The sequence below is a fragment of the Aedes aegypti genome, chromosome 1, assembly GCF_002204515.2.
Source record: "Aedes aegypti strain LVP_AGWG chromosome 1, AaegL5.0 Primary Assembly, whole genome shotgun sequence".
Lineage (NCBI taxonomy): Eukaryota > Metazoa > Arthropoda > Insecta > Diptera > Culicidae > Aedes > Aedes aegypti.
This window is the reverse complement of record NC_035107.1, coordinates 189,874,215-189,889,746: the sequence shown is the minus strand read 5'-3', so window position 1 is coordinate 189,889,746 and position 15,532 is coordinate 189,874,215. Positions and strand designations below refer to the sequence as shown.

The following is a 15,532-nucleotide window of genomic DNA, read 5'->3' as shown; positions in this document are numbered from 1 at the left end:
CTCTATTGGGAGACAATTGTTACCGAAACCGTTAACAATTTGGCAACAAACTTTCATGTCCGCAAATACTAACATAGATTGTGAGACTATGCATGTAGTACCTTTGAAGGGGATTAGACAAATAAATTTCGGTTTATTTGTCTATCCCCATCCAACATTGTTATCACTAACGCTACCCGGCTCACTCCCCTACCACTTGAGAGCGAAATCACCGAGGGCAACCCCACATCCGGGGCGAAGAGACAGAGTGATAAAGAGGAGAGAGGAGAGGGGATGTAAGGAGGAAAAAGTGAGTCGGCAGGAGAGTTGAGTCTGGACCGTCAACCGATCAAGACGAGGCGCTGGAAAATTAAGAACCCATCCTGTAAGGAAAGTAAAAAAGTTGAAATTTTGCGGAAGTGAGGATTGGCCCGAAGTCCGACTTCAACGAGTGGAGCAAAGATTGCGACTCCAGCTTTTCCAGTCCGGAGCTCCGAAGTCCTACCCCACGCCGTCCAAACTGGGGACGGGGACTACTGCTGAAGGCGGAATATTCTACCGTTTATCACCCCACGACACGTGTTCTTGGGTCAATTCGGCCTACTGGCGGTGTGCTGAAGAACTGGAGCCTGGTTCCGGATTATCAATCCCGGCTGGGCGCCCAATAGCGTCCCGTGGTGACCCTCTAAACCCGGCGTAGGAATTCTCCGCCATTCCGAGTAGCTTCAGGTGCCACGTGGCGAAACAACCCCAAGAAACCGAGCGTTGCGAGACCAGTGAGACCCGGCAAGGCGACGATCGGCACTGTATCCCACCCCTTTGCCAAAGACGAGCGCCCCCGGGTACTCCAGGCGGGAGAACAGCTGGATTCTGGCCATTTCCAGTACAGCAACAACCCACCGTTCGGATGCACTGACCCGTATATCCAGGGTAAGCCCCCCCCCCTCCCCCCAGAACAACCGAAGGAACCATTCCCGGCCAACAACTCCTGCAACGGTGCCCCATCAAGAAGCCAGCTCAGGTATGTCAAGCAAACCCCCTCCTCCACGTCGCATGTCCTGCTATGGGCCCCAACGTCTCCGATCGGCCGCACCGATACTAACCTCTAACTAATCCCAATTCAGAAAAAATGAATTTAAATAAACTTAAGTAAAATGTATAACCTCTCTTTTAATTTCAAACACGAGAGCCATTGGTTGCATGAAAGTTCGTTGTCCTTCTTAGTTGCGTCCACTTCAGCTTCACTTTATCCGTGTGTCCTCTAAGCAGGTCTAGAGCCGACCCTGGGAAGGCAAACCGTGAGCTAGCCGTTTGTCGCAACCTATGGTTGCATTTAGCATCCATGCGGCAATGTTTTGTTCCATGATCCTATTCTTGGTACCGACGGCACTGAATGGGGTTCCGGGAATTACCTCCAGATTTCTGGTAATGTTCCCATGTCACACTTATATCGAACACTGGCTTTTTTTTTCTAAAGCTTTAAAATTATTTAGATCACTTTTGTTATAGTGAACAAAATAATATTCTTGAGAGAACCCTTTCCGAACAATGCCAGATTGGGTTCTCTTTTTCATGATAATTACTTGGACTGAAGAAAATCCAAGTACAGTGGGGAACCGAAATCCGTACACTTCATACAAATAGTAGGAGTTTTGTATGAAGTGGACGGATTTAGATTCATTTCTTAGGTGTACGTATTTTGATCCTACACTGTAAATCATTTATTCCAATTTGATCTCTTCAGGTGACTCATAGTCACTTGAGAGACCTTTCAAGACGACTTTCAACAAACGTTCAGTTTTGTCGTCATAAATAAAAAAAATGTGCTTCTCATGTTCAAGATGTTTGAGCAAAAGTTCGCGATCTTTGAGAGTTTCCGGTAAAACACGACTGTCACAGGTAACAGGCGATTTGGAAAGAAATCATGATTCCCCTAATGGAATTCTGACTGACGGCATTCTTTGTTTCCTCACTTCAATCAAAGAGCCTGGGGTAGAGGTTGCTTCGATTTGGTGTTCGAAAAATTTATCTAGATTCTAGAGTATCGAACTGATTGCTCATTTCGATGCAATTATCAACATTAACCTTTCTTCCTTGGAAAAAAGTTCACATTCCGGAGAAACGTCCTTTCTTCCATTTTTGACACGTTTAGTCACAGTTTTAAATCCCACTTTTTGGGAGGAACCTGTGAATTCAGAGATTCAGCCTTCCTTTTGTTCGTGGTTGCAACCATGTTCAGTGCATAAACGAAAGAAGAAGAGACCTTCTAAGAGTTTTTTTTTTAGTCGGTCTTTACGAAGGATTACCACCGCTAGCTTTCACTAACGGGTCCAACGAAAAATCGATGGTACGGGTCCTTACAAGGTTCGTAAAGGGATCAATAGTAGAAAAATAGTACTGAAAAGTACTGTTTTTTTTATTTTAACACTGAAAAGTACCATTTTTTGATACTGAAAAGTATTGTTTTATTGCTTTAGGTAGTTTCAAAAATTTCCAAGAGCAGAGAGAATGTTGTGTTATCTAACAGATCCTTCGTTGATCCAGTAAACCTTTTAGATACTTTTAAATTCAGATCTCTAACTTATAATAGCCTAATTCTTGCAAAATTTTGAACCGGCTTAGTTTTAGACCTTTGTTTGAATGTATACCTGGGTACATAGATAAATTTCTCAAGATAATGAAAGAATACTACATTATATTGATGATGGTATACAATATCAATATCAGTGAATGGCTTGGTACCCCAAGCCATTCAATGATATTGGTTTCAAAAAATCACTGCATAAATTAGTGGTAGAAAGTGCGTTTTTGCGATGGTATATCACGCCGCCACATAATGATTTCAATTGACCGCAGACGAGTTTCAGCGTTGCCTTACCCTGTCACCTACCCATCCAGTAATATTCACTGTAATCAACACATTTTATCCAGTGCAAATTAGTGTAATAATATGCATAATTAAAGGCTCATTATGGCTGCTTGAATAATCAGTAATTGTATTCTGAACGCCCTTTCACTTTAAAATTGTACTCGTTAGGCAAACATTTGAACGCTCATCGCTATGGCAATTCAGCACATGAAACCAACATTTAATTAATCCATCAGTTTTGCAACCACATTGTTGCCAAAGATTGGGCTAAAATAAATATGAGAAGCATCATAGCGCCCTTTTCATGAGAAACTACAATTCATTTCCATTCACAATAACACAATCTAGCAGGATTAATTTAATGATGTTTCTGCGGTTCTGCTTCATACAGAGATTAAAAGTATCGATGTTCTACATGAAGTGGAACAATCCAAACAGAAAAGCCTGTGGTAACTTTTTCCATTCTGTATATTTTCCACTAATTTGTAAACAAGGTGAACCTATTTTCGGAGGCATGAGAAATATCAGCAGAATAAAGTTATTTGCTGAATTTTACTTTATTCATGCTACCTATAAGTAGCCAGGTGTACGCTTAGGTGATGGAAAACATCACCATCGTCATTATGAAAAGCTTGAATTGTCGACAATAAAAAGTGTTACGAGACCTTACATACGCTTGTAAATGGGTTAATCGTAGAGTGGATTGCTGCCCATAAAGGCATAACTGTCCCATATGGTAAAAGTAGCCATTGAGAAAAGCTCAAAGTTTTAAATTTGTTTTCTCATACAAATGTTCATTATTTTCCAGCATATTTTTGCATGCCATATTCATTTAGCACAGCCGCACAGCTTAATTATTTTACCACTTTTGATCAGTAAAAAAATAGACTGTTGGACATAATTCAAGTTTTGCAGCTGTTATTGGGGTTTGAATATCATATAGAGACCGTTATGGCTTTATTTTTCAATATGGGACTACACCAGCATCATTTTCAAAGAAAGTGTGTAAATTTTTATGTGCATAGTAAAGTATATAAAGAAACATGTTTGTTGTAACGAAAAAAGGTGTTGGTTCGAAAACCAATATGGGACAGTTATGCTTTTATGGGCAGATTGGATCATTGGAGAATTACCCGACCAGTGGATTTCAACAGAGATATAACAGATTGTGTTAGTCAGTAAGCACGTATTTTTTCTAACAAAGTTTGTTATAATTTTTATGGTGATTAGCCAAAAAAACAAAAATTATAACAAAATTTCCTCTACAATAAACAGGATTGAAACAAAACATCCAAACTCTAGGGGAATTCAATGGTATAGTTCTAAAATCGGTTTTTCATCTGTTTACAAAATATATTATAAATGAAACAAAGTTATTACTCAGTATGTTTCAAATTAAACAATAACATAACTCAGTGTGTTATTTTTTCATATCTGTATGTTATATGTTGGGGCCTTCCTTAGCCGAGTGGTTAGAGTCCGCGGCTACAAAGCAAAGCCATGCTGAAAGTGCCTGGGAATCGGCTCGGTCCAGGATCTTTTCGTACTGGAGATTTCCTTGACTTCCCTGGGCATAGAGTATCATCAAACCTGCCACACGATATACGAATGCGAAATTGCAACTTAGGCGAAGAAAGCTCTCAGTTAATAACTGTGGATGTGCTCATAAGAACACTAGACGAGCGCTTTACTTTATTGAGCTGCTGAGCCACTTAGTAAATCTCTATAGTTATTAGTTTCGTATTCAAATCCCAACGGCCCATAATTTTTCAGAATGTTTTCAGGAAGATGTACCCGAAGGTCTCAGGAAACCTACGTATTCAAAATATCGAAATATTTGTGTTATTTGCTGTAATAATATAAGAACATCGAAAAAACTATTCATATCGTCGTTATCATCGAAACTTCAACAGCAGTTTTTCTGTTGAAAAATTGACATTTATTCGACGAAAATGTGTTCACTTTGTTTCGGTTGGAGAATAGAATATAGTGAACAAATTTTCATGTAAACTGCTTTTGAAAATTCTAAAGTTGATAATGGATCTTGCCCCCTTAATCATTGATTCAATGATAAATTATTATGAGAATTTATTGGCTTTTTTCGGTGAATACCATACCTATACTCAGAGTGAACAACACTACAACATCTAGCCGTTCAAGACTAGGACGTTAGGCAACGATTTGTCGTTTCGATTGTGTTGTTCACACATACACTCCCGTGCAAAAGTTTGGGTTCACCCCCTTAAAAACATACAAAAGTGTTCTGTTCATATCTCTATGATTACACGTCCAATTGAAACTCTTTAAGCCGCATTCGAAAGGCAAAGAGTTATTTTTACTTCGTATGTACTTTTCCAAAAACAGTTTTCGAATTTTGTATACTAAATTTTTACTTAAAGTTGTTACATTTTTCAAAAAACACACTGAAAAATCATATCTAATTTCCTCAGCATTGGATCGATCAAAATTTTAAAACAAGGTGTCATAAGAATCGTTATCTTGTATTCTTTGAAGAGCACTCATGAAATTTTGGCGGAAAAATCTTAAAAGTATTCAAAATCAATGAAACAGTCAGTCAAGTCATCGTGCAAAAGTTTGGGTTCACCCTTCAGTATGGTGTATCGTGCAAAAGTTTGGGTTCACCTGAACTTACTTAAATCCGTGAAATCTCAAACCAATCATGTACGCGTCATTATTTGCGTCTCTTCAAAGAAGATAAGATTACGATTCTAATGACACTTTGATTACAAATTTTGGTCGATCCAATGCTGAGGAAATTAGATATGATTTTTCAGTGTGTTTTTTGAAAAATGTAACAACTTTAGGTAAAAATTTTGTGTAAAAAATTCGAAAAATATTTTTGGCAAAATACATACAAAGTAAGAATAACTCTTTGCCTTTTGAATGCGGCTTAAAGAGTTTTAATTGGACGTGTAATCACAGAGATATGGACAGAACACTTTTGTATGTTTTTGAGGGGGTGAACCCAAACTTTTGCACGGGAGTGTATGGCCCTCTGTTAAAACAAATTTTCAACTTCTATTCATTTCTCTCGTCACTCGCTTGCGATTTTATCCATCTTGTCATTTCATTACTTTCGTTACTCCCTTTCACTCTGAGTATAGGTATTGTATTCACCGAAAAAAGCCAATTAATTTTCATAATAATAAGTCATGCGGTGATTAAACCTTATAAATCAATGATAAATAATTAAGGCCGCACGGGACGGTGTTTTAATCACCCTCTTCATTTGAAGAAGCAAATCTCAAGTACCACTCAATATATCGATGCGATAAATGTATCACTATAATTCTATATATGTAGTGCACAACCCATTAAATTTTCAGTTAAATCGGTTCACTAAAACTAGAGATTTGCTTCTGCAAAGTTTTGATGATAATTGTTAGAGTGAGGCAAAAGATAAAAAAAAGGAAAATTACACGGTCTCCCGTGTCACCCTAATCATTCATTGGCTAATGACTAAATGCCTGAAAGCAGTGTTGCAAAGGATCTTCCTCGTAAACGATGATCGACGCATCTTCGCCAAAATTCATTTTTCATTTATGCGTCACGAAGAGCATCGAATGCAACGTCGAAGAAGCAAAATTAACACACCGATAAGTGGCTCGCGAAGCCTTCCTCGTAGGATTCATTTATCCACGCGCTATTCATTTTCGTGATTCATTACAACAAAAGCACGCTTGAAGTGCACAGCACGAGCGTGGCTGGGTGCTGCTGGCTAAGGCTTGGAGCGCGAACGCTATTGAACTAATTGCGCAACAATTCTCTGGCAATTTTTAGATACAATTGCAACATAAAATCAATGGCATGTATACGAATCGCAAAATGTACTGATTTTGACATTTATTATTAGGCGGCATCCATTTATTACGTAACGCTAAAATTGGAAATTTTCGACCCCCTCCCCCCCTCCGTAACGCTTTTAGTATGGAAATTTTAAAATTTTTGTATGAGTCGTAACGCTTGAGCCTACCCCCTCCCCCCCTTCGAGCGTTACGTAATTTGTGGATGCCGCCTTAGTGCGATGTAAAAGTATAGCATCAAACTCAGAAAACAAAAAATGCTTTTGTTATTTTGTTAATGAGTATAATTAAATTTACTTAAATGTTGTTGAAAAAACATGAGAGGTTTTGAAGATTTCGATTGCAGGATTTCTACCATTTAAATAAACCAAAGTAGGTACAATTTCACTAAGTATTTACTTAACGCCTTGACCTATGCAACAAATGGGTTATATACTAGATAACGATGAATATTACTCATGATTAACAACAAACCCCCAGGTTTGTTTTGTTGTCCCCTTTTTGTTGGATTGAGGATCTCGGCATCCGGCAGACGAATACCGATCAACGCTACAATACGACAATAGAGCTACCACGATATATGAGCTGCAGAGAACTCTAAACTCAATCCTTACCATGTACTTCCTTCCAAAAAATGGGACCATTAAGCTCGACTCGTCACGAGAACCCATTGTCTACTAAAGCGTTAAACGCGATTGAGCCTCAAATAAACGAGCTAGTTAAAAAAACAATAAACCCCACATTAACAATTACAATATTTAATCATAAATCGTGATTAATTTCATAATTAATCATTCACGCTCTGGTTTTTATTTACTAAACTGTTTTAATAACACAGTAGAGCAAGTTTCTGTTTTAGAACCTAAATACCCGCTATTCGTTTAACCCTCTAATACCCAACCCCGCCTTTAGTAATTTGGAATTTTGTGCATTTTTTCGTAGTTCGGAAATCAAAATTATTTTATTTTTGGCTTAAACCTTGGCTCAGAACACGCATATAAGTAAAGTTTTTTATGACTTTTGATTTTTTTTTTGTATTTTTGAAAAATGTTTGAAAAATTGTATTTTTATATAACCTACAAATGCTCAAAATGATAAAAATTTACAAGAAAATGTGTTCACTGTATTCCATTCTCCAACCGAAACACAGTGAACACATTTTCGTTGAATAAATTTCAGTTTTGAACAGAAAATTGCTGTTGAAGTTTCGATGATGACGATGATTACGATGACGGATCCTTGAACGTTAAATGACTTTGAAGATGCCTTTATTGCCTTGAAGTATGCAATGAATGTGTCATACAGTTGAGAAGCCCAAGCAGAATGGTTCGGTTTTGCATCGTACGATTGATTTTGCTCACGGTTCGCGCGTGTTTTCGTCGCCGGAGATTTTTTGTTTTCCTCTTTTGGAGCGTTTTGCTGGGTGAAGCCCAAGCAGAACGGTTCGGTTTTGCGTCGTCGGATAGATTTTGCTCACGGTTTCGTGCGTGTTTTCGTCGCCGATTTTTTTTTCCTGTTTTGGAGCGTTTTGCTGGGTAGGTATTTGGGAAGGCCCAAGCAAGACGGTTTGTTTTCGAACGCCAAGAAGTTTTGCTGTCAGTGTCAGTTTTGTGTTCAGTCGAGAATGGATTACCAACTGGTGAGTTCGTTTCATGCTTATGATAACGCATTTTTTCTTGAAAGTGTAACTTTTATATAATATTAAAACAAACTTTGTATGGTTCGTCACTATAAGTGTCGGCATTATGCTTTTTTTTATACAATTTCAATATACATATATTTTTCTCTTTTTGACATTATTTAAAATTATCTTTTGAATTGTTCGACATTGTAAATGTTGACGTATTTTTAAAACTTCTACCATATCGTGACAAAATGCACAGTAATACTCATATGTAATTTTCAAACAAACTATATATGGTTCGTCACTCCAAGTGTCGGCATTATTCCTGTTTCATATAATTTAAAATATATACATGTAATTTTCAGTTTTCGTCATTAATAAAAACGTCTTCTGAATTGTTCGACGTATTTTTTAAAGCTTCTACCAAAAACTTCTCGAGACAAAAATACAAAACTAGCTTTAAATATAAGTCGTATATTTCCCCCTTATCCATGGATCGCATCACCGACCAGAGGTTACTCCCAGATCTTTTCCTCCCTCACTAATAAACACCTTTCCCGTGGTGATTGTGGAAATGCAGAGGTATTCTCGGTCTCTAGAAGCAACAATCATTACACCCTAACATTCCTTCCCCATCCCAACTGACTGTAAGGACTTGGCCGGCTCCGTTAATGCTCAATAATATTAGATCTGCTAAAGTTGCACTTCGAGAGTAAGCGGAAACTCCCATCCCTTATTAATTTGGATCGTAGTGCAATTCTTACCAGTTCCGATCAATCACGGAGTAGCAACCATTGACATGTACAGTCAGTCTGTGGACCGATGCACGAGTTCACTAATTTGACGTTTGAGCGGTGCTGAATTCACTGGTTTCCGTGGTCACATAAATAACATAGCACCGCTAAAACGTCAAGTAGTAAACTCGTGCATCGATCCATGCTATGCTATGAAGTATGCAATGAATGTGTCATACAGTTGAAAATGGTTAGCTTTCCCTATGATTAATGAAAAATAAACAAATCGAAAAGCTTTTAGCTTGATTTATCCTTCAATCATCAAATTTTCAATCATGATTAACTTAACGCTCGTATAAAAACACACAAGAGGGTCTAATAAAAGAGCGTTTCACTAAACATGCTTTGAATTGCTAAGTGCCAAAAAGATTTATCCAAACTATGAGAACTAACTTTCATCACCCGAACCCAAACACAACTGTTAGCTCATTGAAAACAATGGTAGAGTAAATTTATATAGATTAAAGTGTAAGGATATTCAACAGCAAATTCAGCACCCTTTTTTCCTAAGCATTATTAAGCGTAATGGATCAACCAAATTTAGCAGTATTTATTTTTGGTATGCTGTCATCGTTTGCATAATGTCACACTTCGCACAAAAACAAAGTGGGTCATCGCCTGCCTTTGTCCAGAGCAGATGTTGCTTCCTGTTTTTGATATCGGCCTCTTTGTTACTTAAATTGGGCCTCTGCTACATCAACACTGAGTGACACTGGAACGTAATAACTACGCCATTGAGTCAAATGGAACCCCCTCTATAACAACTTTATTTACTCATTTGAATTGGCTGTCGGGAATGTTGGAATTCACGGAATGAGCCACTGGAATTTATTATTCCACAGGATACATGTCGCCACTGAGGGACAACAGTGTTTCGGTCTATTTGTCGAACGTTTGAAGGTGACTTATGAAGCTGTAGATGAACACAATTTCACATACAGAAGTTCTGTAGACTGATAGTTAGTTTTTCTCACGTTTTTGTGATATTCATGTAGACATTGTATAATGATTTGACTATAATGGACACATTATCAGTTACTCTCGACGTGCTGCAGTTATTGGTGCTGATAAAAATCATATTAAATGTAAGAAAAACGTGATAAAAAATTGGGTAAAAAATGGCTGGTTTAAAGGTATCGGGATCAAATGCACATTCTCGTGAAATTTATAGGATACAATATAACTAATATAGGGGCCTTCCTTAGCCGAGTGGTTAGAATCCGCAACTACAAAGCAAAGACATGCTGAAGGTATCTGGGTTGAAATACCGGTCCTTCCAGGATCTTTTCGTAATGGAAATTTCCTTGGCTTCCCTTGGCATTGAGTATAATCGTACCTGCCACATGATATACGAATGCAAAAATAGCAATTCTGGCAAAGAAAGTTCTCAGTTAATAACTGTGGAAGTGCTCATAAGAACACTAAGCTGAGAAGCAGACTCTGTCCCAGTGAGGACGTTAATGCCAAGAAGAAGAAGAAGAATATTACTAATATGTGGCTTGTGGATCGAAATCATCTGCATTGTTTGCATTTATTTATTTTTAATATTCGATGTACAGGATCTGGTAGAATCCCAGCTGTTACATCCTAAAACTGCTTAAAACATAACATTGAACACAACAGTCTATCACCTTGCACGCTATGTCTGAACCAGACGATTATAAAAATCGAATGTACATCGGATTTTTTCTCGCTAGAGATCAGTATTTGATCCATATTTTCATAATCGGAAGGTTTTAAAATATTCTATCGGTGAAAATTTTTCCATACATTTTGTATGGGCTGAAATATGCCGAAAAACGAGGTTTTCATGGGTTTTAGTATGAAAAATAGCTGAAAAGTGTAAAAAATCAAAATTTCACCGATAGAATATTTTGAAACCTTCCGATTATAAAAATATGGATCAAGTACTGATCTTTAGCGAGAAAAAATCCGATGTACATTCGATTTTTATAATCGTCTGGTTCAGACATAGCGTGCCTTGTCGTAATCATCGTCGAGAATCGAGTGAAGCTCTGGCGATCATCCTGTTGAAGCTAGTTTTGCTTGAAATAGCATGGCATAGCATCAACGACTGTACAAATCGTGAGTGGCTGTACAATGCTCAACTCTATTGATTTTGAGAAATCTATATGTAGTGCCGCAAAAAAAAAAACGTTTGGGATGAATGTCTTTTTCTACGTAATAGAAATACAGAATACAAACATCACATTGTAAACCTGGCCACGTCCTCACAATCGCTTGGGGAGGGAAGGAATATTAGTTCAACGTCTACTTAAGAAGATACAGGTAACTCAAACTATCTTTATAGACGTCGAGGAAAAGGAAGATTGTATTAGCAGGGTAGAGTGTATATAAGGATCAGCTCAATTCGACAATTTAGAGCATTTTTGGTAATGGAAATAATAATATGTTAAACAATTGATTTTGAATTTACCTGATCACTTCTGAAAGAGAACTTGTTATTGGTACAATAGAAATAAAATACTAAAATCAACCGTGCTCGCCTCATCAAGACTAAGCATTTTTGCGGGATTGTTGCCCGGCATTCTCACAACGTGCCCCGCTCATTGAACCCCTATGGCGACTTTCTGGATACTGGATTCACCGTAGAGTTGCTCAAGCTCGTGGTTCATTCTTCTCCTCCATACGCTGTTCTCACATACTCCACCAAAAATCATCCTAAGCACACATCGTTCAAAAACTCTTAGCGCTTGCAGGTCCTCTTCGAGAAGGTCTTGTGGAGTCCATAGTAAGCACTTCTGGCAATGATACGTCTTTAAATTTCTCTGCTGCAGTTGTTATCCGACGTTACCATTGATCCGAGGTAGACAAACTCATCCACCACCTCGAACTCATCTTCGTCGATCATCATGCGTCTGCCAATGCGAGTTCTATCGGGCTCGGTTCCTCCAGCCGGCAGATATTTCGTCTCTATACTCTTCAGCAATTGCCTGGAACGTTCTTTCTACTATGTCCACGTCGTCAGCGAAACAGAACTGGCTGGATTTATTGAAGATCGTGCCCGCTTCTTGAAGCCCGCTCTTCTAGCGCAATATAGAACAGGAGGCAGGAAAGACCATCTTCTTGTCGATGTCCTTTGCGTGTTTCTAACGGGTCCGATAACGCAACCGATATCTTCACATAACACTGTACGTACACTATCTATCTTTGCCTTAATCAGCCTAGTTAGTTTCCCGGGAAAACCAGTCTCGTCCATAATTTTCCATAGCTCTTCGCAGTCGATGGTATCATGGGCCGTTTTGAAATCAATGAATAGGTGGTGCCTAAGGATTTGATATTCGCGTCACTTTGAGAAGATCTGCCGCAACATAAAGTTTTGGTCTGTTGTCGAAGCCGCCCGTCGCCCGTCCACGAAACCGGATTTATAACTTCTAACAAATTTATTTGCTAGCGGCAATAGACGGCAGAAGATAATCTGGGAAAGTACTTTGTAGGCTGCGTTATGATTGGTGATCGTTCGGTAGTTCTCACATTCTAACTTGTCACACTTTTTGTATATTGGATATATAACTCCTTCCTTCTACTCCTCCAGTTGCTGTTCTATCAATCGGTGCAGTCGCCAACCTGTCCCGGCCCATTTTAATATATTCCGCTCCAATACCATCCTTCTTAGCTGTTTTGTTGTTCTTAAGCTGTTTGATAGCATCCTTAACTTCACCTATTGTGGGAGTTGGCCGGTCTCCCTCATCCGTCGTACTAATGATGCCATTCCTCCTACTGCTCTGGTCTTCCTCCTCTGTGCCATTCAGGTGTTCATCGTAGTACTACTTCCACTTTTCAATCACCTCAGGTTCGTTCGTCGAGATACCGCCATCCTTATCGCGACACATTTCGGTTCGCGCACAATGCCTTTGCGGGATATATTGAGTTTCTTGTAGAACTTACGCGTTTCTTAAAAACGATACAGCTGCTCCATCCTTTCGCACTCCAATTCTTCCAGGCTGCGCTTTTTATCTCGGAATAGATGGGTTTGGTGCTTCCGCTTCTGTTTATCGTTTCACGTTTTGACGGGTGCCTTGCTGCAGCACCGCTCGCGCTGCATTCTTCTCGTCCGAAACCGTCTGACACTCCTCTCCGAACCAACCGTTCCGTCGATTTCTTTCCAGTTCCTGCTACAAGGCTTTGTGCGTAATCAGTTGCGACTTCGGGTAGCTTGAGTCGTTCCAGATTGTACCGTATCGGGCGTCGATACTGAATGTTGTTCACAACGGAAAGCCTTTGGCGCACCTAAACCATCACAAGGTAGTGGTCCGAATCAATGTTTGCACCGCGATAGCTTCTGACGGGGACGGACGTGGTGTAGTGGTTAGAACACACGTCTCTCACGCCGAGGACCTAGAATCGAATCCCATTCCCGAGATAGTCACTAAAAATTTCTGTGACGACTTCCTTGGGAAGGGAAGTAAAGCCGTTGGTCCCGAGATGAACTAGCCCAGGGCTAAAAATCTCGTTAATAAAGATAGAAAAAAAAGATAGGTTCTGACGTCGATAATGTTTGAGAAGTGGCTTCCATCAATCAAAACGTGGTCGATTTTCGATTTAGTCTGTGCACCTGGAGGCACCGATACGATGACTGTGCTGGAGGTAGGTACCACGTATGGCCATATTCTTGGAGGCGGCGAAATCAATCAGTCTAAGGCCGTTTTCGTTCATAAGCTGGTGAGCACTGAACTTCCCTATAATCGGTTTGAATTCCTCCTCCTGGCCAACCTGAGCGTTGAGATTTCCGATATCGATTTTGACAACATGGCTTGGGCAGTTGTCGTGTTCACGTTCCAGCTGCGCATAGAAAGCGTCCTTATCGTCATCGTCACTTGTTAGGTGGGGGGCTGTGTACGTTGATTATGCTTATATTGAAGAAACGGCCTTTAATTCTCAACTTCCACATTCTGTTGATGATTGGCCACCACCTAATCACGCGCCTCTCCCATCACGATGAAAGCTGTACCCAGCTCCTCTCCTTCTGCTCTCCTCCTCTCCTCCTACCCAAATTTTTCGTGAAAAATTTCTGATAGTCTTGTCCATTTATGAGTTATTAAAATGTTTTTAGATCTGCCTAATATTTATTGAATTCTTCCTCAAGTTTAAAACTCAAATGCTCAAGAGTCCGGCTTATGATTCAGTGTCTTAACATTTCGTCTGTCTAAAACATTTATTCGCACTTGTTATAAATTTAGTTTTGTCTGTTTAAAAGTGAAGAATGACATAGGAGAGTTTTGTTCGTGTACTTTACAATTATAAAACAAAACTAATGATTAATAAAGCTTTCAGTTATTTACCGACATTTTTCCTACAATAAAACCATAGGCATCAATTTCTATTGCACCAAACAAGCACTATCAGTTCTTCATCGTATCATACTAAAAATATTTCAATGGATCAACAATAACAGTTAATAATGATGTAGAATAAAAAAGTTTTCTTTTTTTTTTCATTATCGTGCTAAATCTAAATCATGGAAGTCACTGGTAGGGCCTGTTTAAACAGAAATTAAGTCCATGGAAGAGGGTAAACAAAGGTGCGATTATTATTAGACCTCAAAGAGTATAAAAAGATAACAAACGACAATACAGTTGCCATCCTCCGGTACCAAGGAACAGTCAACACAACTACTACGCGGATAATAATTTTTATATGATACAGAATAGGACGGTTCAAAGTTCAAAAAAGTTTGAAAATCCATTTTTCAGTATCATTTTTTACCATCCTTAAAATAAAAATAGTGTCATGTAAAATTTTGAGCTTGCTCGGTGGTGATTTAAAGGTGGCCCAAAACAATTTATGTTAATATGGAAATTACTATGAAGACATTTTGCAACATGTTTCAAAAACGTTAGTACTAACTTGTTAGTACAATTTTTTTATCTAATGGACCAATGCACGAGCTCATTATTTGACGTTTGAGCGGTGCCGTGTTATTTAAGTGACCATGGCAACAAGTGAATTTGGCACCGTTCAAACGACAGATTAGTGAATTCGTGCATTGGTCCATAGTGGAAATTCATTCTGCAACTTTAAGAAAGATCTTTTCATATGCCTAACTACATGCAAAGGCAAACATAATATACACCGTCTTCCGCCAAAGGCTGCACGCAACAACAAGTGTTTCAGTAGAGAATTATTTTCTTCTACTAGGCGGGAATCGAACCCACATAAACGAATGACGCCGCTGACCGTTCGGCTACAAAGCCCAAAAAGGAATTTGAATTATTCATATACTCCAAATATTAATATGCTCTTGATTAGGCGTGCTCCACACTTCCTGACTGTAATCCACAGACACGGCAAACGGAAGCACGATTATTCTATTTTTGCGACACCAAGGAAAAATGAGACAGTGAAAATGGGAACTCGATTGACATGGTGGCGGGGTTGTACAGGGTCAGGAAAAGCAATTATTTTTTCCATAAATTATCAA

The 15,532-nt window shown here is 38.9% G+C and overlaps 1 protein-coding gene across 6 annotated transcripts in view; it reads left to right on the top strand.

The window, feature by feature from the left end:
* Positions 1–15,532, top strand: part of LOC5577522 (tubby-related protein 4) — a 291,601-nt gene that overhangs the window by 255,054 nt on the left and 21,015 nt on the right. The gene's annotated exons all lie outside the window — the stretch shown is intronic.